We start from the raw sequence: 24,498 nt of genomic DNA on the forward strand, positions 1-24,498 counted from the left end.
TTTATTAATTGAATGTAAGAATAACATATAATCAAATACAAGCAATCAAATACAGTTTTCCCCTAACTCCCCCCCCCAAAAAAAAACACACAAGAAATTTCACTTAGAATCATAGAATCATAGAGTTAGTTGGGATCTTGAGGATCATTTAGCCGGAAAGCTATCTGTAGACAAACACCGGCTCCCTCGGCCTGAAAGCGAGATGAGCACCACACCCCATAGTTGCCTTTGACTGGACTTAACCATCCAGCGGTCCTTTACGTTTACCATTTCCATGCCGTTGTCCCTTACAGGAAACAAACCTGCAACCCTGGCACCACACCTCAAATCAACTGAGCTGATCCCTTGAGTTTGCTTTTAGATAGAGGGGTGGGGTTTTTTTTTAAGGCCAGGATAGATTCATGGACAATAGTCTCTCCATGTTAGCCGATTGGAAACTTCATATGCAGAAGCAATAAAGCACTGGATACCTGATACAAGGAACAGGCAACAGGAGACGATGCCCCATGTCCTATTCACGGACAGATGATTTTTTAAAAAATAAAAATTATTAAAGATTTTCTTGTTTTACAGAAGTAATGTCTCTCGTATTTTTTCCATGTAACATTTTTACAAATCAGTTTCATTTGTTGAGACATTAGGAAGAAAAGGGGTGGAGGCCCTACTAAACATCTTCCAAGACAACAATGCCCATTTACACCACAAAGCACTCATAACCCACCTACTTTCAGCAGCCAGAAACACCATAACCAGACACTGGAGAGACCTGTCAGGAGTAAGCATGGACTTATGGTACCAAATAGTATGGGAAACAGCCCTACTAGAAAAATTAACCAATAAACTGAAACTGACATGGGGACAAACGGACAGATGAATGTGTGCAATGTCTGGCTGTTATACCCCTTAACCGCTCAGCTTCCATTACACCTAACGTAAACACACAGTTTGGTCATCAAGTGTTGCACCTCAAACAAAAGTAGATTTTTTTCCCTTCTTTTTTAAAAAAACGTTTTGAATGGGAAGAGCTGAATTCTTCTGTACATTTATGAGGCTTTTTAAAAAAAGCATGAGAGAGAAAAAGAATTTTTTTCCCATATTCATAATTCAGACTGTTGAGAGTTATTAGAGGAGGGGGGGTCTGTGCTATCGGCTCTCAATTATTTAAAGAGGTGTTTTAAATTTTTCATGCAAAGTTTCCTTTTATTTTTATTTTTAAATGATATAAGGAAAACTGATATAAGGAACTGATAGGAAAACGGTGTTAATAATTAAAAGAATCGTTAACCACTTGTTTATCTAAGAAAAAGCGAGGTCATTCATTCTTTACTGATTTACGGGCCAACACAACAACAACATAGAAAAATGAACGTTGCCACAAGAAGAAACTCAAGGGTGGAATCTTAGCTCCAATAATAATAACTGGAGACAGTGTTTATAATTACAAATTACTGCAAGAATCATTAATAGGTAATAGGCCTTTGGAGGGGAGAAATTAAATTCTGGATGATCACTGCCGTGTAAGGTTTCAAACAGGTTTGAGTCAATAACTCTAGGTCTGGTTGATGTGATGCTATGTATAGCAATTACAGTGGTACCTGTTTTCGAATGTTTCCTCTGATGAACATTTCGGTTTACGAATGCTGAAAACCCAGAAGTAAATGCTTCCATTTTTGAACAAGCCTCAGAAGTTGAACGGCTTCTGCTGAGTGTTTCTCAATTTTGCAGGCCACCCTTTGCACCTCGGTTTTCAAACGTTTTGGAACTCGAACAATCTTCCAGAATGGATTATGTTCAAAAACCGAGGTAGCACTGTACCCACTTGCTATATCAGTGGCAGGGAACCTCTTTCAGCCTAAGGGGCAACCATTCAGGGGATGTGTACCACTGATGGGCGGAGCCAGACACAAAAGTGGGTGGAGCAATTAATGCAAATGTCATTTCATGCAGTAGGCCAGGTACAATGCAAGTTCACTTCACTCTTTCTCTCCCTCTATCCTCCACCCAAACAACCAAAGGGCTACTGTATCAGAGTTCAAGGACATATGACAGCCAGGCAAAAACACTAAAGGTGTGGAGCAAGGGCCAGTGAGGGCTTTGGCCTCAGGAGAAAACTGAGCTCCAGATAGAAATACCCAGAGGGCTGCATTCAGACTCTGGACTTGAGGTTCCCCATGTTAGAATTCCTGCTCCATGATTGCAGTCATGGGATTGTTGTCTATCACATGATGGTGTATGTTTTGACTCCACAGAGTGGGAAGTAACAGAGGCAGGATGTTTGTGTTACTGTGTTCCGTGAAGTGGGACTATTGTCCTTTGTTCTTTCTCTTTGCTGTCTGATGCTAGAGAGAGAGGGAGCCATGCTGCAGTGCTCTGTGTGTGTTTATATGTAAATAAAGTAGATTAGCCAAAATGCTGAGGTCTGTTACGCAAGCTGCGAAGACTCTGTGGATCCCTAAGTGTGCCGATGTCTGTTGGCACTGGTCACTGTGATGTTCAGTCTGAAGAAGGCCAACCCTGCTATGTGGGAATCCCTTGAAGACGACTGCAGTGCCTGGAGACAGATAGGTTGTGCGTCCGTAGCAATGACTGCCAGGAGGAGTGCAGAGAGAAGAAATGCCATGGTACATCTGCAGCAACACAACCGGATGCCTTCCTCTGCCCCAGCTGCAACAAAACAGCTGGGGTCTCTACAGCCACAGCAGCCGCTGTAATCTCCCAACAGTTTAACTTCACCCACAAAGACGCACTCCTCCATTTTCTCCCGAGACGGACGAATGCCATCAGTATTATCTAGACTAAAATGGACGAGCTGTGGTTTGTTCGTGTATCAGATGTTAAAATCTTTAAACATCGGGACAGTTGTACTGGATCAAATGGGAGGTCCAGTTATTCCACAAGCATCCTGCTTCCCATAGCGGCGAACCAAATGCCTCTAGCCAGCCCGCAAGTCAGGCTTGAAGGGAACAGCCCTGAAATCAGCAACTGCCTCTGAATCTGGAAGGAGGCAAGTCCTGTCTCGACTCGGAGTCACTGACAGCCTAATGCCTCATGGATTTCCCTAATCTCCTTTTAAAACCAACTACGCTGCCGGCCATCACCACATCCTGCAGCAGAGAATTCCACAGATTAAACTGCGCACTGTATGAACAAATAGTCCCTCTTGTTTGTTCTGAATCTCTTGCCAGTCACTGTCACGGGATTACCCGTGCTTTGTGGGAGAAAAGCTGCTCTCTCTTGACTTTCTCTGTACCAGACATAATTTCATAAATCTTTATTGGGTCCCCATTTCCTTTGTAAACTAAACTGTACTCCAAAATCGAAAGCTTTTCCTCATATGGGGAGTTGCTCTGCATTCTCTGGTCTTTTGGGCCACCTTTTTCTGCTTTGCTATATTGTTTTTGAGATGTGGCAACCACAACAGTACAGAGTATTCCTTCTGAGCTGGGGGAAGGTGAATGGATGCTGTGTCGAATGCAGTCGTGCTTGTCCATTCTGGCGCATGAACACTAAGGTCACCCTCAGACTGTCAGTAGTTTGCGGAAGGGATTCAAGAGCACACCAGGAATTTAGTTTGGGGCGAGTAAAATGGACCAAATCTCTCTATCAGCCTGGAATAACAAATCCACTTTTTAAAAGAAACATGATTATTTGTGCCCTGGAAAGTTGAGGATGACTGGATAATGAATGGGAAAATATACAAACATCACACAAGCAAATCAGGTTGAATGCCTATTGACATATTCCTACCCGGGGGGGGGGGATCAAAATGAATCTACCATCGTACCTTGGATCCCAAATGCCTTGCGAGTCAAACGTTTTGGCTCCTGAACACCGCAAACCCAGAAGTGGGCGTTCTGGTTTGCTAATGTTCTTTGGAACCTGAATGTCCAACGCGACTTCCACGGCTTCCAATTGGAAGACGCACCTTGGTTTCTGTTATGTACTGAGTTGAATAGGATCCAAACTGCAGCAGTCTGATTGGTCCTAGAACAATAGGATTCAGAATGCAGCAGTCTGATTGGTCCTAGAACAATGCAGCAGTATGATTGGTCAGCAGGAGCCACCCAATCCAGCTCCAGATAGAAGTGAATCCACAACCTGATTGGCCTACAGGAGAATTCTGGAATTAGCCAATCACGTGCAGCCCATTGTGTAAATAATGTATATAAAGCAGATACTTTGAGGGGACTTTCATTCCCTCCTCACCACTATGAGCTGAATAAAGAGCATGAAATCCACTTTCGACTCTGAGTATATTTCAGTTTCCAAATGTTTTGGAAGTCGAACGGACTTCCGGAACAGATTCCATTCAACTTCCAAGGTACCACTGTACTATATTTTGGGAAATTGTTTGTCTGTCCATCCGCTTGTCTTCTATAGCTTCAGTTGCCTCTCAAGATATTGTCACCCAACTGAGCACGAGAGTTCGCATGGTGAGTGTGGCTGTCTTTGTCAAGGTTTGGACGCTGGGTGCCATTTTGAACCAAGATGAGGGACTGAAACAGGATTTTGGAGTGACTTCACCTGATTTTTAGCGTGATTGTCCAAAATCGCAACTTGTGCCCTTCATTTAAAAAAACCCACGCTGTTTGTTTGTTTGTTTGTTTGTTTTAAAATCCCAGATAGCACTGAGCAACGTGGGAACTAGGGTGAACCTCCTTCTTCTGATCCGAGGGCCTGTGGTGGAGGAGGCAGTCTTTAAGATACAGAATAATAGAATTGTAGAGTTGAAAAGGGTCCCTCAAGAGTCTTTTAGCCCAAATGCCTGCAATGCAGCTATCACAGCTATGCCAGGAGCCTAAATCATTTAGAGCTTTAAACACTAAGGAGGAGCACTTTGAATTCAGCCTGGATATGAACAGACAACAAATGCAGCTGTTTTAAAATAGGGGTTATGTGCGTTTCAAACTGACCCTCAGCTGATTATCTAGTCACTGCATTTTGGACCAGGTGAAGTTTCTGAGTCATCTTCAATGGCAGCCCCAAACAGCACTCATTGCAATATAACCCCCCTGGAAACAAATCAGAACAAATGCTCAGCTAAGACTGCACATTTTCTAACCTCCATGTAAGCTGAATGCTCATTAAGAAAGTCATTTGGAGGAGTCCTAAGGCCTCTTTCAAATTCTTTGGGAGAAAAAGTAACCCCAGGCAGCCAAGGGTAAATCCGTCAATTTTGCTTTAGGATTTTTTGTTGTTCCTGTTTTAGTAAAACAGTTTATCTGTATTTAAAGACTAGTAAAAATATGGTTTCTCATTTTTCCAGTCTTATATTCTGTGTTCCACATAAGTTTGCATTACAAAAAAGGCTCATGAGAATTCAGCAGCATTTTAGTGCTAATTTCCTGTGATATACAAATATTTGTATGCAATCTTGCCTAATATACACATTTTTGCCAATGCAATTTCCCTAAAGTAATGCGTTTTTATGTTAATTGTCACTACTCTATGCATTTTTATGGATCCTTTACCCCAGTATATTCATTTTTGCGTGCATTACTTGCTTGGAGAATAGGTAAAGGTAAAGGGACCCCTGACCATTAGGTCCAGTCGTGACCGACTCTGGGGTTGTGGCGCTCATCTCGCTTTATTGGCCGAGGGAGCCGGTGTACAGCTTCTGGGTCAAGTGACCAGCATGACTAAGCCGCTTCTGGTGAACCAGAGCAGTGCGCAGAAATGCCGTTTACCTTCCCGCCAGAGTGGTACCTATTTATCTACTTGCACTTGACGTGCTTTCGAACTGCTAGGTCGGCAGGAGCAGGGACCGAGCAACAGGAGCTCACCCCATCGTGGGGATTCGAACCACTGACCTTCTGATCGGCAAGCCCTAGGCTCTGTGGTTTAACTCACAGCGCCATTCGCATCCCCTGGTTGGAGAATAGCAGTGACTAAATTTCCACGGGGGGCTGTATTTTGGAAAGAGAGAATCAGGTAGGTTTTCCTTGAATGGAATCAAAATTCTCCCTGCAACTGTAGCCTGTAACCTCCTTCCAAGTTTTCTTGGTTGAAGCAGCCCAACTATGAGAGGTGTCAAAAACCAAACTTTCTTCCTGAATAGTCTCTCTATAAGTCTATGATATATAACGAAACCCTGTGCACTTGGCTGAGGAAACAGTCTTCCCTGGAGGAGAAAGGCAGGAAGGCTCTGGGTTAGCTGTTTGCTGAGTTTTTACCTGTCAATAAACCATAGAGAAACAAGCACAAAATTGTGGGGTAGGGGAGACAGTGTCAGTTTCCCAGGGATTTGCCAGTGTCAGAAACACTGAATTGTAGTAGACGAGCAATGAAAAAGTTATCTGGAGGTTTTGCAGACCCAGGATGGCAAGCTATGAACCTTAGAAATTCTATCTACAGCTGCATGCATTTTTAAATGGACTCTTTCTATTTTCACAGCTCTGGCCATAATTAATAGAAATACAAATCCAATTCAGCTTCCTCTTCTTTTTCTTTTTAAGGCAAAGCTGTGAAGTGGAAGATTTCCCCCCCTATATATATGTCTAAGCCATTTATAACTTGCTTTTCTGAGGATCAAAACAGTGCATGAACCACAAATCCATTAAACCAACGTAAACACAGAACAATTAAAGGGTGTATGTATCTGCTAGATACATTTGGCTAAATGGTTTGTCTGCCCATTTGTTTGTTCTCTATGCATTCAGATGCCTCTTGAGATAGTGTCACCAAACTCAACTGAAGGGTAGCGGTTTTTATTGACAATGAGTCACTGGCCACCATTCTGAATCAAGATGGCAAACCAAAATGTCACTTTGGCATAACTTTGCCCGTTTTTTTTGGCCTAGGTTTTGCTACGTTTTGAGTTATCGTTGCCAAACTTTGCATGAAGGTTCCTGCGGTGGTCATGACAGTCTCTGTCAATGTTTGAACACAATACATCATTTTGAATCCAGACAGCAGTACACATTGTGACTTTGGCATTATGGGTCCAAACTGAACCAATTTCATTCTGAATATGAGGATTTCTGAGATGACGGCAGTGGGTTTTTTGGGGAGGGGGCACTGGTGGCCATTTTGAATCAAGGTAATGGGCCAAAACAAGACTTTGGTGTGACTTCAGCCAATTTTTAGTGCAATGGGTCAAACTGTACTGATTTGGATGCTTCTGAAGATATTGTCACTCCATTGGCAGGACATTGTCAAATTTGGCATGATGGCTCCAGCATGTGCCAATGTGGATGCCTCTGGATATATCCTTGCCCAGCTTGGCACAACTGTTCCCATTGGGGAGCCAGCCTTCTGTATCTATGTTTCTATGGTTCTGTATCTATGTCGCTGCACACCATGCTGAAAACAAGGTGGTGGACCACTTTGCCCAATTTTACATTAAGGATCCATATATACCACATTTTTCCATATATAAGACAAGATTTTTTGATGATTAAAAAAATGTTTTAAATGGGGGGTCGTCTTATAAACAGATAGTGCAGAGGGGGGACGTGTGATTGATGGCAGCCGCGAGCAGGCGATTGTCAGCGGTGATGCGGGCAGGTGATTGGTGGCTGTGGCAAGGCCTGCTGGCAATTGGCTGCTGCAGCAGCGGCAATTGGGCGGGCGATTGGCAGTGGCTGGCAGCCATCTCCCCCCATTTCCTTAATTTGGGGTCCCCCAAACTAAGTGTCTCATACACCGGGGTGTATTATACATGGAAAAATAGGGTATATATCATGCTTCCTCAACCTTGGCCCTCCAGATGTTTTTTGCCGACAACTCCCATGATCCCTAGCTAGCAGGACCAGTGGTCAGGGATGATGGGAATTGTAGTCTCAAAACACCTGGAGGGCCGAGTTGAGGAAGCCTGGTATATATAAACAAATCTATTAACATACAGATAGTAAAAATAGCATATCACTGTTTAAAAGCCCTTTCCTTACAAGCCTCGGCCTAAGACATATGAGGTTAAAATGAAATTATCGGAAGCCTGAATCCTGCATCTTTAATGGAAATACAAAGAGCAGCAGCAACAAACAAACAAAAACTATGGATAGCTTGTGTGGAAGGAAAAGACATGCCCATATTTGTGTTGGATGAGCACAGCTGAGCAGCAGGCTGCCCAGCTGGAAAAAAAGAACCTTTATGATTAATTCTGATTTAATTCTCATCACATTTGTTGCGGTGTTTCTCTCCTGCCCGCCCCCCCAACTCCGATGATTTGTGGGGGGGTTACTTATTTATAAAATAAATATTTACATACACTTGAAGTCCTAATGAAATATTAAGGTGGCGTACAACAATATATGCAAGTCCGGTGTCACTTAAAAAGCCATAAAGGGAACGCAACATAATCATTTGATGGGCCAATCAAGGAAGTCTGAGCAACGTGAAGATTCCCGTCAGCCAGTGGCGTAGCGTGGGGGGTGCAGGGGGGGCTGGCCGCACCGGGCGCAACATCTGGGGGTTAGGGTTAGGGGGCGCAAATCTACGGGTTAGGGGGCGCAAATTACTTGCCTTGCCCCGGGTGCTGACAACCCACGCTACGCCACTGCCATCAGCATAAAAGGGTCTTTATGAATGCCTGAAAGTCAAGCACTCAAGAGTGACAGATTCTGCTGGAGGCAGATTCCACAGCTGGGGACCAGCAATACAAAATGCCTGACTTTGAGGTGAAGCCAGCCAGGCCTCTATGACACTGGGGACAACAAAGAGTTGTGGCTACAGATGGAAGGACCGGTCTCTTTCAGTTCTCGAAGTGGCCCTTCTCCTCCTGTCTGGCCAGCAAGAGCAGAACACACTGGCAGAAAAAGAGACTTCTCTGTCAGGATGCTGAAGATCTTGAGGGGGAGAAATGAGAAGGTGGTTTGAGGACCACCTTCTTTTATGGGCATCTTGGGGCTGCCTGCCAATGGGGTGCGGAGTCGGAGGTGGGCAAGGGCAGGGGCAAAAGTGGGCAGAGAAATGGATGTACCATAGGCTATATTCCAACTTTGAAGAAACCAGAGGTTTCCACATTCACACCCTCTCTCTCTGTTTAAATTATTTTATGTTATGATTTTCAATTTTATACATTTCAATAATTTTATAACCATTTTAACATTTCAAAACTTGACTTCCTTCCCCCTCTTTCGGCACTTTCTTAAATTTATTTTTAATATCCTGCATATCCAAATTAACTTAATTTACTTATTTATTCCTTTAGTTTAAATATATGCACTTATAAAACTTCAGGTTATTACAATAATCCCGCCAATGTTCTTATCTGTTTACAGTTTATTTGTAAATATTCAATAAACCATTCTTTGATAAAAAGTTTGTTATCCTGATTTCTGATTTTTCCAGTAAAGCATTTATAAAAGCTTCTGGGTTGTTGTTTTTTACAAATGTTATTTTAAACATCTTTTTCAATTCATTATATATCATTTCCCAGTAAGCTTTAACCTTGCTACAAGACCACCACATACAATAAAAAGAACTTTCTTTCTCTTTGCATTTCCATCGCTTATTTGATTTGGATTTATACATTTTGGCCAATTTACTCTATGTTAGGTACCATCAATATATCATTTTCATATAATTTTATCTGACCATAACGTGCTGTAAATTTTATATCCATATTCCACAATCGTCCCGTGCTTCCATATCTATAATATGACCGATAATATGTTTTGGATGTTGTATGTGATGCCAATAAAAGGTTTTACGAATTATGGGAACTAGCCGACCTGACTGGGAGAATCCGTGACCAGGAGGAGGAGGACTACCAGGAAGAATGGATGAAATTTAAAGATTATTTAGCTAAATATGTTAAGTTAATTTAATTGAAAAGGCTTGTAAATACCAGATAGGCCTAGGATTTTAATATGTTAAGTGATGAATTAAGAGGATGTAATGCTGAATTGAAAAGAAAGAAAGATGTTAATGAATAAGTTAATTTTTTAAGAATATTGGTGTTGGAAAATCGTTAAAATGATTTACAGTGGTACCTCGGGTTACATATGCTTCAGGTCACAGACTCCGCTAACCCAAAAATAGTGCTTCAGGTTAAGAACTTTGCTTCAGGATGAGAACAGAAACTGTGCTCTGGCGGTGCGGCGGCAGCAGGAGGCCCCATTAGCTAAAGTGGTGCTCCAGGTTAAGAACAGTTTCATGTTCAGAACGGACCTCCAGAACGAATTAAGTACTTAACCCGAGGTACCACTGTACATTGAAATTCAACTAGGGAGACATGAGGAAATCACTTAACCAAGTTACAGAAGTTTGTCTCCCATTCCAATAACATCTTATACATTTTAGACAACACCTTTACATTACATTCTCTCCGGTTGTGATAGTCACACCCTCTCTATTCTCCATCAAGCAAAGAACCAGGAACGTCACATTCCTCTTTCACCGAGGTATCCCAAGAAAGCCGTTCAAATAAGCAAAATAAACACTGCAACCATTGAGACATAGGATCCCAGCCTCTCTGCAGATCCCTAACTAATCTGAGGGGTTTGGCTGCATTTTCTTTTTCTGAATATCGACAAAGAAGTCCTTGGCTGCCCACCACCTTGTTACAATTTTTCAGATGATTGCCACTCGCTGATTACTACTCAGTTTGCTTTGGAAACAGACACCCTGGACACGGATGTAATTAATTTCATGAAGAATGTTCACAGGAGGCGATGGAACCGGCAGTCACGATGTGCTCTGATAAGGCAAGGAGGGACTCCACAAGCCGTTCAGTCAAAAGCCGGACTCTCCCATGGAAGCCACAGTTGGTGTAATTGAAGTTTATCTAAAAGAGAAACATAAAGGAGTATCCCCCCCCCCCCCCGCCGCTCACTGTATCTCAGCCAAATACATTTCCTCAGGGCACTCCTCAGTTTTTGACTCCAGATTATTAATTCACTGCCATGATCTGTGCTAAACAAATTTCAGGTTTCAAAGGAAGCCTCCTTCTACAGATGCCCAGCAAGACCCTACTCACATTAAAAGTTTTGCCACAACTTTTTTTAAAAAAAAAAAGAAAAGGGTACTTAAATTCTCCAAAAGTTTGTGTCGCGTAATTAATTAGCAGGCTCTTCTCCTTATCTTTAAGCACCTGGTGCGAAAAAGATGTCATCAAGGGGCAAGCTGGGTTTAAAAAGCTGTTAGAAGGCGCCAGCCATGAATCTTCACAAACTGAGATGGCAGCCTTAATTTCTCCAGTAAAGGGCTTTCCCTCAACTATGGAAAGTGCAGGCATAATTGAATTTCAGGGAGGAAAACAGAAACATGTCCCTTGGTAAACATGAGACTGTTATGCTGCATCGAGCAAAAGGCCTGTCTAAGTCTAGGATTCTGTTTTCCAGAGTGGCCCAGAATATGGCTGCATCAGGCATTTGTGCCTGTCAAGCACTGTATTCACTCATGGATCAGGAAACTGCAAGCTGGTGGTGAGCAGGGACAGTAAAAAATGGCTGCCCCCCCCCTTCTCTCTCTCTCTCTCTCCCCTCTCTTTCTTCTACCCATTTCTTTCTTACATCACACGAGAGTCAGTGAGGTATTGTGGTTAAGAGAGGTAGATTCGTAATCTGGTGAACTGGGTTCGCTTCCCTGCTCCTCCACATGCAGCTGCTAGGTGACCTTGGGCTAGTCACACTTCTCTGAAGTCTCTCAGCCCCACTCACCTCACAGAGTGTTTGTTGTGGGGGAGGAAGGGAAAGGAGAATGTTAGCCACTTTGAGACTCCTTCAGGTAGTGATAAAGCGGGATATCAAATCCAAACTCTTCTTCTCTCTAGCTAGATCTACACAGCTATAAAAAAAAGCTCTGAATAAACTCTGCAGAAAAAAGTTGTAAAACTCACAATTGAAAATATCATTGTTGCAATTTCAGCTCTACATTGCCATCTGGTGTCACAGTGTTATAATGCATTTATAATGCTGTATTTTAACTAATGTAGCTGAGACCTTTCTCTTTCTGCCACCCCCTTCTCTCTGTCTCTCCTTTCTCTTCTCCCCCTTTTCTCTCTTTCTCGCCGCACCCCTCTCTCATTCACCACCCACCTTTTCTCTTTCTGACACACTCTCTTTATCACTTTTCTTTCTTTCCTCCTTCCTTCCTTCCTTCCTTCCTTCCTTCCTTCTATTTCTACTACCCCTTTTCTCTTTCCTTCTGCCACCCCCACCCCCACAACTGGAGCCTGGGGAGCACACACACCTCAACACCAATGTCACCTCCTTCTCTGCCCCCCCCCCCAAAGTAAGTTTCTAGAGTCTTGGGTAAAGCAAAGAGGGCAGCATCTTGCAGGATCAAGGTTGACAGAGCCCTGCACACCTGCATGCAGAGGGCCAAGAGGAGGAGATGCGCTCAGCTCGAACCTGTGCTTGAGCATTCAAGAAGGCTGCACACTTTTTGCAACAACACCTATCTGAAGATTTGAGATGTCTCTGATACATAGTCCCACAATTGTATATCCTAAACACTTTACTTTTAGAATGCATAAGGGTAAGAATGACCCCCTCTTGTGCAAGTGTACCCCTTCTGTTTTTTTATAAGTTACTGTCCTGGTGTCAGGTTCTGGAGATGTGGCTTCCTCCCTCCCTTTGCCTGTGGATAAGCAGGACAAAGCAAAATAGTCCCTTACCGTTTAAAGAGATTTTAATGATCACATCCAAAGAACAAAGAGTCCATTCTCAAAGCGATGGTGCTCCCAATTAATGTCTACACCCACTTCCCCCACAGTCACGCTCATCACTTTCTCGCCTTGCAACCTGATCTTGCAACCACCGTGCTTTTTGTATAGCCACCTTATCTGCTCTACGTGACCTTGGACTGATAGGCTGGACACTTTCCAGTGAGAGACCCTCTGCTAGCTCTCTCTCTTCCAGTTCTTCTTCACTTTGCTGTTCACTCCCCAGTTCTTCCCAACTTCTGTCTTCAGAACTATGCCCCTCTGCAAACCATTGTTCCAAATCTATACTGATCCACTGCTCCTGGGCAGCTTCAGGATCCTGGTCAGGAGCAGGGGGAGGGGAGGCTCCCACCTGTCCTCATCAGAGCCGATACCTGGGCATGCCTCTTGACTGGAAAGAGGCATGCTATCCAAAACAATTTAAGAGCAGGCAATATTTTCATATATCTGAATTGGGAGGGGGTGCAACAGAATAGCCCAATCAAAACAGACATGGTGAGTTGACAGAATGTCAACCTCCAGTAGAGGCTAAAGTGGGAAGTGGGAAGCTATATTATACCAGACCATTTTGCATGGTATTGTTAACTCTAACTGGCAGGGAGCTATGGATGGGCGTATCACTTGCACATGATATTACTTCAACTTCGTTCCAACCCATTTCTACTATAAAGGTAAAGGGACCCTGGGCCATTAGTTCCAGATGTGGACGACTCTGGGGTTGCGGCGCTCATCTCACTTTACTGACCGAGGGAGCTAGCATACAGCTCATGTGGCCAGCATGACTAAGCCTCTTCTGGCGAACCAAAGCAGCACATGGAAATGCCATTTACCTTCCCGCCAGAGCGGTACCTATTTATCTATTTGCACTTTGATGTGCTTTCGAACTGCCAGCTTTCGAACTGCCAGGAGCTGGGACCGAGCAACGGGAGCTCACCCTGTCGCGGGGATTCAAACCGCTGACCTTCTGATCGGCAAGCCCTAGGCTCTGTGGTTTAACCCACAGTGCCACCCGCTACTCTAAAAGCCTACTTTGCCATTGAGCTGTATATAAATTAAAACACTAATCTACCATTAGCCTGCCCCCACCCCTTTAAAAAAAAGCTCCACATGAAAATTATTATTGTTATTACTATTTGCAAGGTTGGAAATGAAAGTTGCTTCCCAGTGACCTGCTTACGGAGCCTTCCTTGTTACAAAAAAAAGTATGTTTGGGAAGGGAAGCGAGTTTGCTGTGCAAGACCTCCAAATCAATATTAAACACACTACCTGAATTTGCCAGTTTGTGATTGAATTCCACCCCAAAATAGCAGTAGTCTGGAAATGCCCAAAATCACTGCTAGTGAACAGGAAAAGGGGGATTGTTTTCTTCCGAGAAGGGCAAAGAGGAGAGGGAAACACTGGGAAGTTATTCTCTTGGGGAATGTAACCTTGTTTTTGCAGTAATTAGCCTAAGTGATTTCTCAGAAGCGCAAGTGACCAAAGCAGAAACTCTGGCAACCAACCAGTGCAAATATATGCATATACATTCACCTCCTTTTAAAACACTTCTTTGCAATGCACTGTGGCCTGTGCATCTCTTTCGGCTGCATAATAAGAGGATTTGTCTCTGCTTTGTTTAATGTTCCTTGATGTTATTAATACTCATGAGTTCAACTGTTTATCCAAAAGTCTGCTCCAAAAAGTATTGTACAGGGCAGTTGAATAATCTGTCATTTGAATGGGAAATGGCTTCCCAGCAAACAGGTTGCAAGTCCATTGCTGTACAGAGTGGAGAGAGAGGTAAAGGCACATGAAGTAAGACGAGAGACCTTGACATGGAGGGAACTCAGGGATCCTATTTACAGTAGAGGCAATATTTAGAAGGAAGCTGAGAGTTTTGTCAGAATCATGGCATCATAGGCTCTCAGAGTTGGAAGGGAACCCAAAGGTCATTTAGCCAAACCCCTGCAATGCAGGAATCACAGCTAAAAGGATGTCTGGAGGAGAGGTCTTAACTTATCAGATTGATGTTGTTCTTGCTGTTGTTATTTACCGTATTTTTTGCTCTATAAGACTCACTTTTTCCCTCCTAAAAAGTAAGGGAAAATGTGTATGCATCTTATGGAGCGAATGCAGGCTGCGCTGCTATCACAGAAGCCAGAACAGCAAGAGGGATCACTGCTTTCACTGCACAGTGATCCCTCTTGCTGTTCTGGCTTCTGAGATTGAGAATATTTTTTCCTTGTTTTCCTCCTCCAAAAACTAGGTGCGTCTTGTGGTCTGGTGTGTCTTATAAAGCGAAAAATACGGTAGTTGTTTTTGTTTATTTATTACCTGCCCTTCACCCTAAGGCCCAAGGGTGGGTTACAGCATTAAAAAACAGTATTAATAACAATTTTGACCATTCTTCTTCTTTGGTGATCACTCGTAGCCGAGTAAGATTGTCTTCCATAAACACAGTTTTAACAATGAGTCCGCAAGTGACTGTGGAGGCCAATTCTGGATCCACATGTCCTTCCACAGTGGGGACATTGGTTTCCACGCAGGAGTTGATCACAGTGTGGATTTGCCAAGCGTGCCTTCCTCTTAGCACGTTTCTCCCTTGCATCCTGAGTTTGAGTGTCTTCAAAGCCCATGACACCTTTGGGTAAAGGCTGCTCTCCAACTGGAGCGCTCGCGGGCCAGTGTTTTCCAGTTGTCATTGTTTATACTACATTTTTTTAGATTTGCCTTGAGACAGTCTTTAAACCTCTTTTGTTGACCACTGGCATTGCGCTTTCCATTTTTAAGTTCGGAATAGAGTAGTTGCTTTGGAATACGATCATCAGGCATCCAGTCCAGCGAAGTTGATGTTGAAGAATCATTGCTTCAACACTGGTGATCTTTGCTTCTTCCAGTACACTGATATTAGTTCGCCTGTCTTCCCAAGTGATATTTCAACCATAACAAATAAGGTAGGTCCTGAAAACATACAGCTGAGGTGTTAAAAGCCAGGCTAAAGAGGTGACAGGTTGAGTGGCCTTTTCTCTCTTCCCACCAGCGGCCTTGTCAGTTTTGGGTACGTCCAGCTCAGACTATCCTGCTTCACTGGAGAGCCAAGCTGGGAGTGCACCTTGAGTCTGAACAAAAGGAAGAGTTGGAGAGACTTGTAAACCTTTTGGCTTGAAAAGAATCTCCCGCTGAGCTGCAAGGAAAGGAGTAAGAAAGGCTTTCTCAAGGCAGCAGGGGGCAAGCCAGCAAAGGTGGAACTAGACCTACACTGTAGGACTTATAGCATTTATGTCAGGCAATTTGGCGTTTCTGTGCACAGTCCCACTTTAATCTTCCTTCCTACAGAAACCTTCCTCAAAACCCAGCTTTTCCCTGCATGGGGTCCTTGCTTATCCTCCTAATCTTCATTCCCCAGCTGTAACCAAGCTTTCAGGCATGTGCGACCGCATCTGCCCACACTCCTCCTTTCCTTTCCTGTCCATGTCTCTGCATCCCCCATGCACTTGAAAACAGAGATTTGTGCATGTTAAGACAAAGTCAAGAGGTAGGTGTAATGGCGGTGTCAGGGAACTGCTATCGGAGCCAGAAGGAGAGGGAGGGCTCCAGAGGGATTCCAGAGAGCGTCCCGGGAGGGAGAGAAGCAGCACATCTTCTGGGGAAGGAAATCAGCGTAGCACCAGTGGAGGAGGGGGACAGATGGGGGAATTGGCGAGGTGGCTCCAAGACTCCTCACCGGGGACCAGCGGGGAGAGCACGGGTCCTCCAATGCCCACACCCTCCCTGCGCAGAAGGCTTCCGCGCAGGGAGAGTAGGCAGCGACTAGGCGCCAAAGAACTTTTATGCTGGAAGAAGTTCAAGAAACGCCCACTGATGGATTCTGCCAGCGATTGAGACAGCCACGGGCGAGTGGCTGTCCAGACAGAAAGGGTTCACTCAGGCAACCCACCCAGGTGTGGCGCCGATTTACGCACGAGCAACCCCTAGAACCATTACAGGCGGCGATGGGCAAATCTGTTCATTTCAGCTTCTCTTGGTTTCTCATTTTTCCTCTCAAAGGTTCTGTTCTTCACATTTCAACATCAGTTTGCAAATACTGTTTTGAGAATGAACATGCACCAACATTTCACAGCAGATTTCTCCCACTATACAGTCGTACCTTGGAAGTCGAACAGCTTAGTTCCCGAACATTTTAACTCCTGAACGTCACAAACGCAAACAGTGACTGTTCTGGTTTGCAAACTATTTTTGGAAGCCGAACATCCGACTGGGCTTCCGCGACTTTGGTTTTTGAATGTTTTTGGAAGTCGAACGGACTTCCAAAATGGAATCCGTTCGACTTCCAAGGTACGACCGTACATGTTTGTTTTTAATTTTGCCTAACGTACACCATTTCACAAAGAAATTTCTCCTGATATACTGCATTTTAAATTCTACTTTGATGCAATTTGTGCATATTTCTTGGCTGGGGAATAGCCTTGAAAGATTTGGAAGTGTGTGGTAGCAGCAGTACTTCCTAGCTTTTTTCCTTTTTCTTTTCTTTTTTGGGGAAGGAGGAGGAGCAGGATTCTTGGATCACTTTATAATTTTAAGCTAAATAATTTCTCTGCTCCTTCCATGTCTGTCTCCTCTTCACTGAAAGCTTAACCATACTTACCTTTTGCCCTGTTGTTAGGAGCCCAGGTTCCCAGCTTGATAACACAGTAAGCGTGCGTAATTAAAAAGGAGGATTTATTGCAAAAAACAAGCAATTATCTCCCGGCGGCTCTAGCAAGCCTCCGGCCCCCATCACTCAGTTGACTCTTCTGAGGAGTTCTTCCTGTGTTGACTGAAGAGATTCAACCTTCAACCTTTATGTTTCTTATTTTGCTTCCTGTCTAGCAGCCTTCCTATACACCTATACCTCAGATTTATTCGGTCAGCTGCAGCCCCTTCCTGTTCCAGAAAGCTGTCTCTGTGGCTTTCTACGCCTGTCTGGGCTTCCAGGGAGCTTTGGCTGTGTTCCAGCCTGCTCTCCATTCCTCTCTTATCAGCTGGCCATCCAAGGTCAGGGAGAGTCGATGCTGACAACTGTGGGCTCTCCTGTGCCAGCGTGAAAGCCCAGCCTCCCTGTTCCCGATTGCATTCTGCAGCCGGCTGCGAGATTACACTTGGAGCTGGTGTGTTCCTGACACCTGTTCTCTCCCTGGAGCTTTCCCCGTGAGAACCTGTTCTTTAAAGCTGAATCGGAGCAAACAGCTATTCGGGCTTTCTACGGATTGCCATTTGCTCTGAGTCGGAGCTTTAAAGCATAATCCATGCCTTGAAATCACAGAGGAAATGTAAGTGCAGCTAAGCCCTGACTTTCAGGATGGTTTTACCCCTGCCCAAACTTCCTCAAAACCCCTGGGATTCCACTAGGATAGAATTTATTTTCTTATTTTATTTATTTATTAAATTTATATACTGCCCTTCATCACAAGATCTCCAGGCAGTTCACAGAAATGTTTAGCCCAGACCTACGTAGTTCAAAGCCAGACTGAAGTCAGTGGCTGATCTTAGGAACTCAGCTTTCAGCGGTGCCCTGTGCAACACCAAAATTCGACCCACACACCCTGTCTTTCATGCTCCATTCTAAAGAAAGTATTTCGTTTACTAAAGATTTACCCTAAGAAAGTACTCAGTTTACTGGATATTTTTGTTGTTTTTGATACTATTTGACCCCTGCCTGTTGCTGCTTCTCATGGCCACAGTATTCCCCCTTTTTTTGCCTGTAACCTCCTTTGCCACTAAATCTGACTGGCTGTGATAACTTTTGTGATGTTCATGGATGTACACATCATAATTTCAGATGGAGCAGTGTGGCATCATCAGCAAAAGAATACTCGGAATACTTGGAATAATTGCAATCCGTCAGATTGACAGTTCAATCCTGGCTGTGTTTACTGAGCAGTAAATCTTCCTCTGCTCAGTGGAATCCGCCCCCTAAGTCAGTGAGCACAGGGGGGCATTGTAAATGGCAGTGACGGCAGATGAGGCAGGAGAAAGTGAGGGCAAATAATGAAAAGGGTGAGGAAAATGATAAAGAACAGAAACAGAACTGCACCCATGAGTGCCAGAACTCATTGGAGGCAGGGAATATTGGATACTCATAAAAATGAACACAAAATTAGGTTTGACCCTGCACAGGGCACTTTCATTTTTGAAACAGAACTGCCCGTTCTTCTTGTGATTACATCTGCAGAGCTCCAATTAAGGTGTTGACAAAGGGAAGAAATTGGCCGGTATGCAGGGCAGGGAAAACATGCCACTTTGTTGATCATCTCAGGGCAACTCTTTGCTATTTGTTTAATTGCTGCTCATCCCCAATCCTCGCTGTCATTCTTCACTTTTTAGCAAACATGATGAATTCATTTCAAGCGAGCCCATTCTCTAAGGCATGCAGGGTGTGATAGGGGCATCATAGCCAAGTGATAAAGATGCAAATAATTCCAGCCTCGCTTGATGCCAATTTATCACTTGGCTAGCAGGACCAATGCCAGCACAGGATCTGAGTGCCACATGGCTGTAAATTCTTCCAGCATTGTTATGCTTTCCAAAAATAAAACGATGAGCTCCAATGAACCCTACTACTTGCTGAGCCGGCCAATATGCTAAGAAGATGCTGAGATCTTCCATATGTTCCATTTTAACTCTCAGTTTTGAATCTTTTGCCTGAAATATGTTGTCACCTACCCAGAACTTTGGAGTGGATAAAAATGTCCAGTTTTTGGTTAAGACTGTGAGATAGACTAGACTGAGACTTTGAGTCCACGAGCTTTGCAGCTGAGTGGAGATATGAACCTGCATCTCCTCAGTCTTAGTACAACAATAAGTATCCAAACAAACCCCGGTGTTGCAAAAAAGAACATAAACAAGGTTATTAACAATTAGAATTTCCTCCTTGTTTGGGAACGACCGCCCTTCCGAGAATTAATAATTCCTTGCATACATTTTCTACCAATGAATTGCAAACTTTATAATTGGGACTGGGCTTTGTTCCAAAACCATTATATAATGCTTTTCAGACCAGGGTTGACCTATTTAAACTAATACGAAATATAAAACTAAGTGATATGTTTGGAACCAATAACCCGGTTATGCGCCAATTCAGACCAAAATCATCATTTACTCCAGCTAATACGAATCCATCTATTTCTTTATTTCACCAATTGGTATTACGAGATTTGGAAAAATTAGAAAAGAAGGGTCCCCAAATTAAGGACAATTTGTGCAAGTCACAACGCGATTGTTTGAAAGCTCTTTCACATGATCCTAACATCATTATAAAACCTGCCAGTGTTGCACATTATATTTGCTGAATACACTAAGCTCCACAGCTTATCTTTCATCGTACAAAGTATGGTACCTCGCTTCATTTAAAGATTTTCAGAGACTAAAATTTGATTTTGAATTTGTTATTGTTTGAAGGAATTCTATAAAGATTGTCTATTACGTATGTCTATGGTCACCGTGTTGCCTAAACATTGTTGACGATCTCCTCAGTCTTAGTCTGACACTCTAACCACTACACCACATTGGCCAACAGGACCAGGAAGCACAGGACCACCACAATACGCCTGGTGTTCTCAATGCGTTCTTCAGGCTGCTGACCACCAAGGGGTCCCAGTTCTGGTGCAGTGTGACAGATGCTTCTGGTTTCCAACTGACAATGCTTGTTAACTGTCTTAATAGTGCCATGGAAATTGCTACACAGAGTTGTGAAGGTGACCAACTCCCCAACTTTGTGTCATGGCCCTGCCCACAAATTGAAACAGGAAGTGAGGAAACAGGAAATGAGGTCTGTGTGGTCTGAAACTGGATATTCTAGTGGTGGGGCCCAGAGACTTTGCACCCTGTCCCACAATGGCCATGAATTTGCTGCCAAGGGGTGTGGTGGAGTCTCCTTCTTTGGAGGTCTTTAAGCAGAGGCTTGACAACCATATGTCAGGAGTGCTCTGATGGTGTTTCCTGCTGGGCAGGGGGTTGGACTCGATGGCCCTTGTGGTCTCTTCCAATTCTATGATTCTATGATTCTATGAAGGAGTTGCTAGCCTGATTTCTGCCACTCTATAGCACAGCTTGGCTGATGGCTGGGAGATTTACTGCAGCCTTAAGCCCAGTGGGATCAGAGGACTTGGAGAAACCAATAAGGTCCCAGATGACATTGTATAACTACTGTCTCTAGCCTGGCTCTTCTGCCTGAGCTATTTGTTTTTTCCTTGCAGGTTAAGCTGGAAACCTTGCCGAACTGCTCAGCTGCCAGCTCTGAAACATTCTAGTTTATTATTAGGTCTGTGCAAAGCACAGAAAGAACAATAAAGGGCTGGTGAGTCAACGTACTGCTAGAATGTGTAGGTGGGGCTTCTCTGAACATACAGATGGAAAGAATCCCAATAGGTCATTGCCATGGATTCTATACTCTGCCTAATCAAATCAGTGTGGAAGTGAGTTACATTCCCACATGTTTACTGCATGATCTGTTAAGTAGAACCATCCAACCAAGAGTACCATAGATCAGCATAGATCAGTGGAAATTTGTTTGATTAAAGCTTGTTTTAATCTGACTCTTCAGCCAATTAAAGACTCTCAGTGAAGTTTACAAACACCAATATTAGGATTTTAAGGGAAAGACTAGATAAAACAGAGCGAGAGGGAACCTTTTTCTGCATGAAGAATGAACGCAGAACTGGCTCACCCACCTGCAAGGCCCATTTTTGACAGATGGATTCCTAATTCACATTGTCCCCCCCAAAAAATGTGAACTGAAAGAACCGTTCTTCAGAATTTGCACTATTCCAAATTTTGCAATGCAGTTCTGCAAGTAAGCAGTGTGTTCAGAAATCTGAATGCTAGTTTAAAATGTGCATCAAGACGCATACATCTTAATGTTAGTGAAAGTAACCCACACAGATGCATTAAATTAGGGGGAAATGCATTGCCAAAATGTGACTATTAGGTAAAAAACAGAAATGTGTATATAAGGAGATATCTGCACAAAACTATTGGTGAATTTTCACGAGGACTTCTAAAAATTGCAAACCAATGTAGCAATGTAGAAAACCTAATTTAAGACTGGAAAAATCTGAAACCAATAGAAACTGAAATTCATAGATCTGGTCTCAGCGTAAGATCCAAAGCCCAGCTATCCTGAAAAACGTGGAGACCAAGCACAAATAGATGCCAGGATCCCAAGTGCTACAATAGGTGCATGCAATGGTTTGGGCCAGGAAACTGACTCCTCCCCCTTAGACAGCAACTCCCATCACAATTCCAAGACCATAAAAAGTGCTTCAGTATAGATTTCTTGAAAACAAAGCAACCCCCCCAAAAAACCCTCCCCCTTCTTGCATTCAGTCTTCCACTTCTTGCGTTCAATCACAACTCAGAACTAGAGTGATGTATCATTTGAAACCTGTTTGAAGTCCATATTGTGATACCAGTTTCATAATTTTTGACCTGGCAATATATTGTGAACATGATGTGTGAGTGCTATGCAAAAAACACAATGTGGGGGAAACCATGAAGCCAAACAATGCTTCCTTCGATTCCTTCAGCCCCTGTTAATTCTGCCAACTCAGCTCTCTCCTGCCTCCTGCACAGGGGGCAGCGAGTCACAATAGCAGGCGCCGACAAAAATCATGATGTGGCAAAAAACGTGAAGCCAGCTAATGCCTCTGGATTGCCATCCTTATTTCAGGCATCGTAATATATTGGTATATTGTGATGTTTAGCTGGTGATGTATCACAGTGTTGAAAACCAGATTTCGCCCAGGCCTACTCAGGACAATGCAAAGTCACACAAAAATACATCACCAAGGGCAACTGCTCCAAAATAAGGAGTATAAACAAGCAAACAAATAAATTACCGAAGTAGTTTTTTCTTTACAGTCACTTGTGTATTTGGTAGAAGCAACACCAACTCATGAGTCAACACCCGGACGCTGTTTCAGGACAACCAGCGTTTTTTCCTACAGATGGGCTTAATCGCCAAGCTGTACAGTAGAGTCTAAGCAGTACAGTGGTACCTTGGTTCCCAAACTTAATCCGTTCCGGAATTCAGTTCCAAAACCAAAGCATTCCAAAACCAAGGCGCACTTTCCCATAGAAAGTAATGCAAAATGGTTTAATCCATTCCAGACTTTTAGAAACAACCCCTAAAACAGGAATTTAACATGAATTTTACTATCTAACGAGACCATTGATCCATAAAACGAAAGCAATAAACAATGTACTGTAGTCACACAATCAATCAGTAGCTGAAGTGGGTTCCACGCAGTCACACAAACAAAACAAAAAAGAGCCACAAAAACACAAAATAAATAGCAAAAACAGACAGACCTCAGCATAACACTCAAAATGGAAGCGTGGCACTCAAAATGGAGCCCGTTTGGCTTCCAAAAAAAGTTCGCAAACTGGAAAACTTACTTCCGCTTTTGCAGTGCTTGGGTTCCAAGTTGTTTGAGTACCAAGGCATTTGAGAACCAAGGTACCACTGTATACAATCAACAGTTTAGAAAAATGGGCAAATCTGCCCCTTTATGCCTGTCTCCCAAGGGAAGAACATACAGAGGCTCTCCAGCCTACTATTTGTTAACAAGAGCTCCACAAGCCACCATTTTGTGGGTGCCACCACATGACCCAGGTAAGGGAGGGTTTGAGAAGGGCACCTTCCTGTTTCACGTCAGGTGGAGAAATGGGATGTGCCGCCTTGAATCTCAGCCCACATAATTTATATAAATGCAATAATTCTGTAACGAAATGAAAAAGGCATTCAAATATACCTTTCTGAAGAAACCAGAGGCCTTTCTCCTGGGCATGGTCGGCCAATTGGTGCCAAAGAAGGATAGAACTTTCTTTATGTATGCCACAACAGCAGCAAGAATACTCATCGCAAAATATTGGAAGACACAAGATCTACCCACCCGGGAAGAATGGCAGATGAAGCTGATGGACTATATGGAACTGGCAGAAATGACTGGCAGAATCTGAGACCAGGGAGAAGAGTCGATGGAAGAAGATTGGAAAAAAATTAAAGTATATTTACAGAAATATTGCAAAATTAATGAATGTTAGAAGAATACTGGAATGAAGTTATATGGTTTTAGCAGAAGTGTTATTAAGAACTATATGAAAATTAATTCTCAATGTGCCAAGGTGGAAAATTTAAGGTTAAATTGTGTTAGGATAAATTAGAGAATAAAAACTGAAGAAGAGGGAAAGGATTTGTTGAACCAGCTAATTTGAAGTAGAATACAAAAAAGGGAGGTGCGAGGAAGTCGAGGAAATAGGTAAATGAAAGATATAGATATGAACCTTGGATGTGTGTTTAAATGTTTTTGTTTTCTTGTTTTCTTGTTGTATTGTATCTTTTTTTATTGTCGATGTATTGTCTGTTGAATTTATGTATTGTTTTTCTCTACTTTTCTTCTTTTTATAACTATAAAATATTTAATAAATATTATTAAATATATATATATATAAATGCAATAATTCTGGATTGAAAAGGGCTATTATAAAGATTTCACATTTGAGTCATCTTAAAAGAAATCATTACAAAAGTGTATTTAAACAAAAAACAACCCTGCAGAGAAACAGGTCGATAGCAGAACCCCTACAGAGCCCAAGGCACAGTTCCTTAAAAAGCAGGTTCCCTTTTGATGTGCTCAAGGATGTGATCACCAGCCGTTCTGGTGGCACTCGTAACAACATACCAAAGAGAAAGGCCATTGACTGCCTTCTTCAGGTGAAAGTTTCCCCGCTGGGCCAACAGCTTAGGCATGAGCCATTTGACAGCTATGAGAACAGCACGTCCCTGATCAAGGAAGCCCGCTCTCCCCTCTCTACTTGGTGACTGGCTTGACAGAGCTTTGCCAGGGAAAAGAAGAGACCATTGCCTTTTG

At 43.2% G+C, this 24,498-nt stretch overlaps 1 protein-coding gene and 1 long non-coding RNA gene across 3 annotated transcripts in view; one reads left to right on the forward strand and one right to left on the reverse strand.

The window, feature by feature from the left end:
* Positions 1-24,498, forward strand: part of LOC310666934 — a 396,489-nt gene that overhangs the window by 194,931 nt on the left and 177,060 nt on the right. The gene's annotated exons all lie outside the window — the stretch shown is intronic.
* ADGRD1 (adhesion G protein-coupled receptor D1) overlaps positions 1-24,498 on the reverse strand; it is a 293,282-nt gene that overhangs the window by 109,999 nt on the left and 158,785 nt on the right. The window lies entirely within an intron of this gene.

Source organism: Podarcis tiliguerta, assembly GCF_965153285.1.
Source record: "Podarcis tiliguerta genome assembly, chromosome: 16".
Lineage (NCBI taxonomy): Eukaryota > Metazoa > Chordata > Lepidosauria > Squamata > Lacertidae > Podarcis > Podarcis tiliguerta.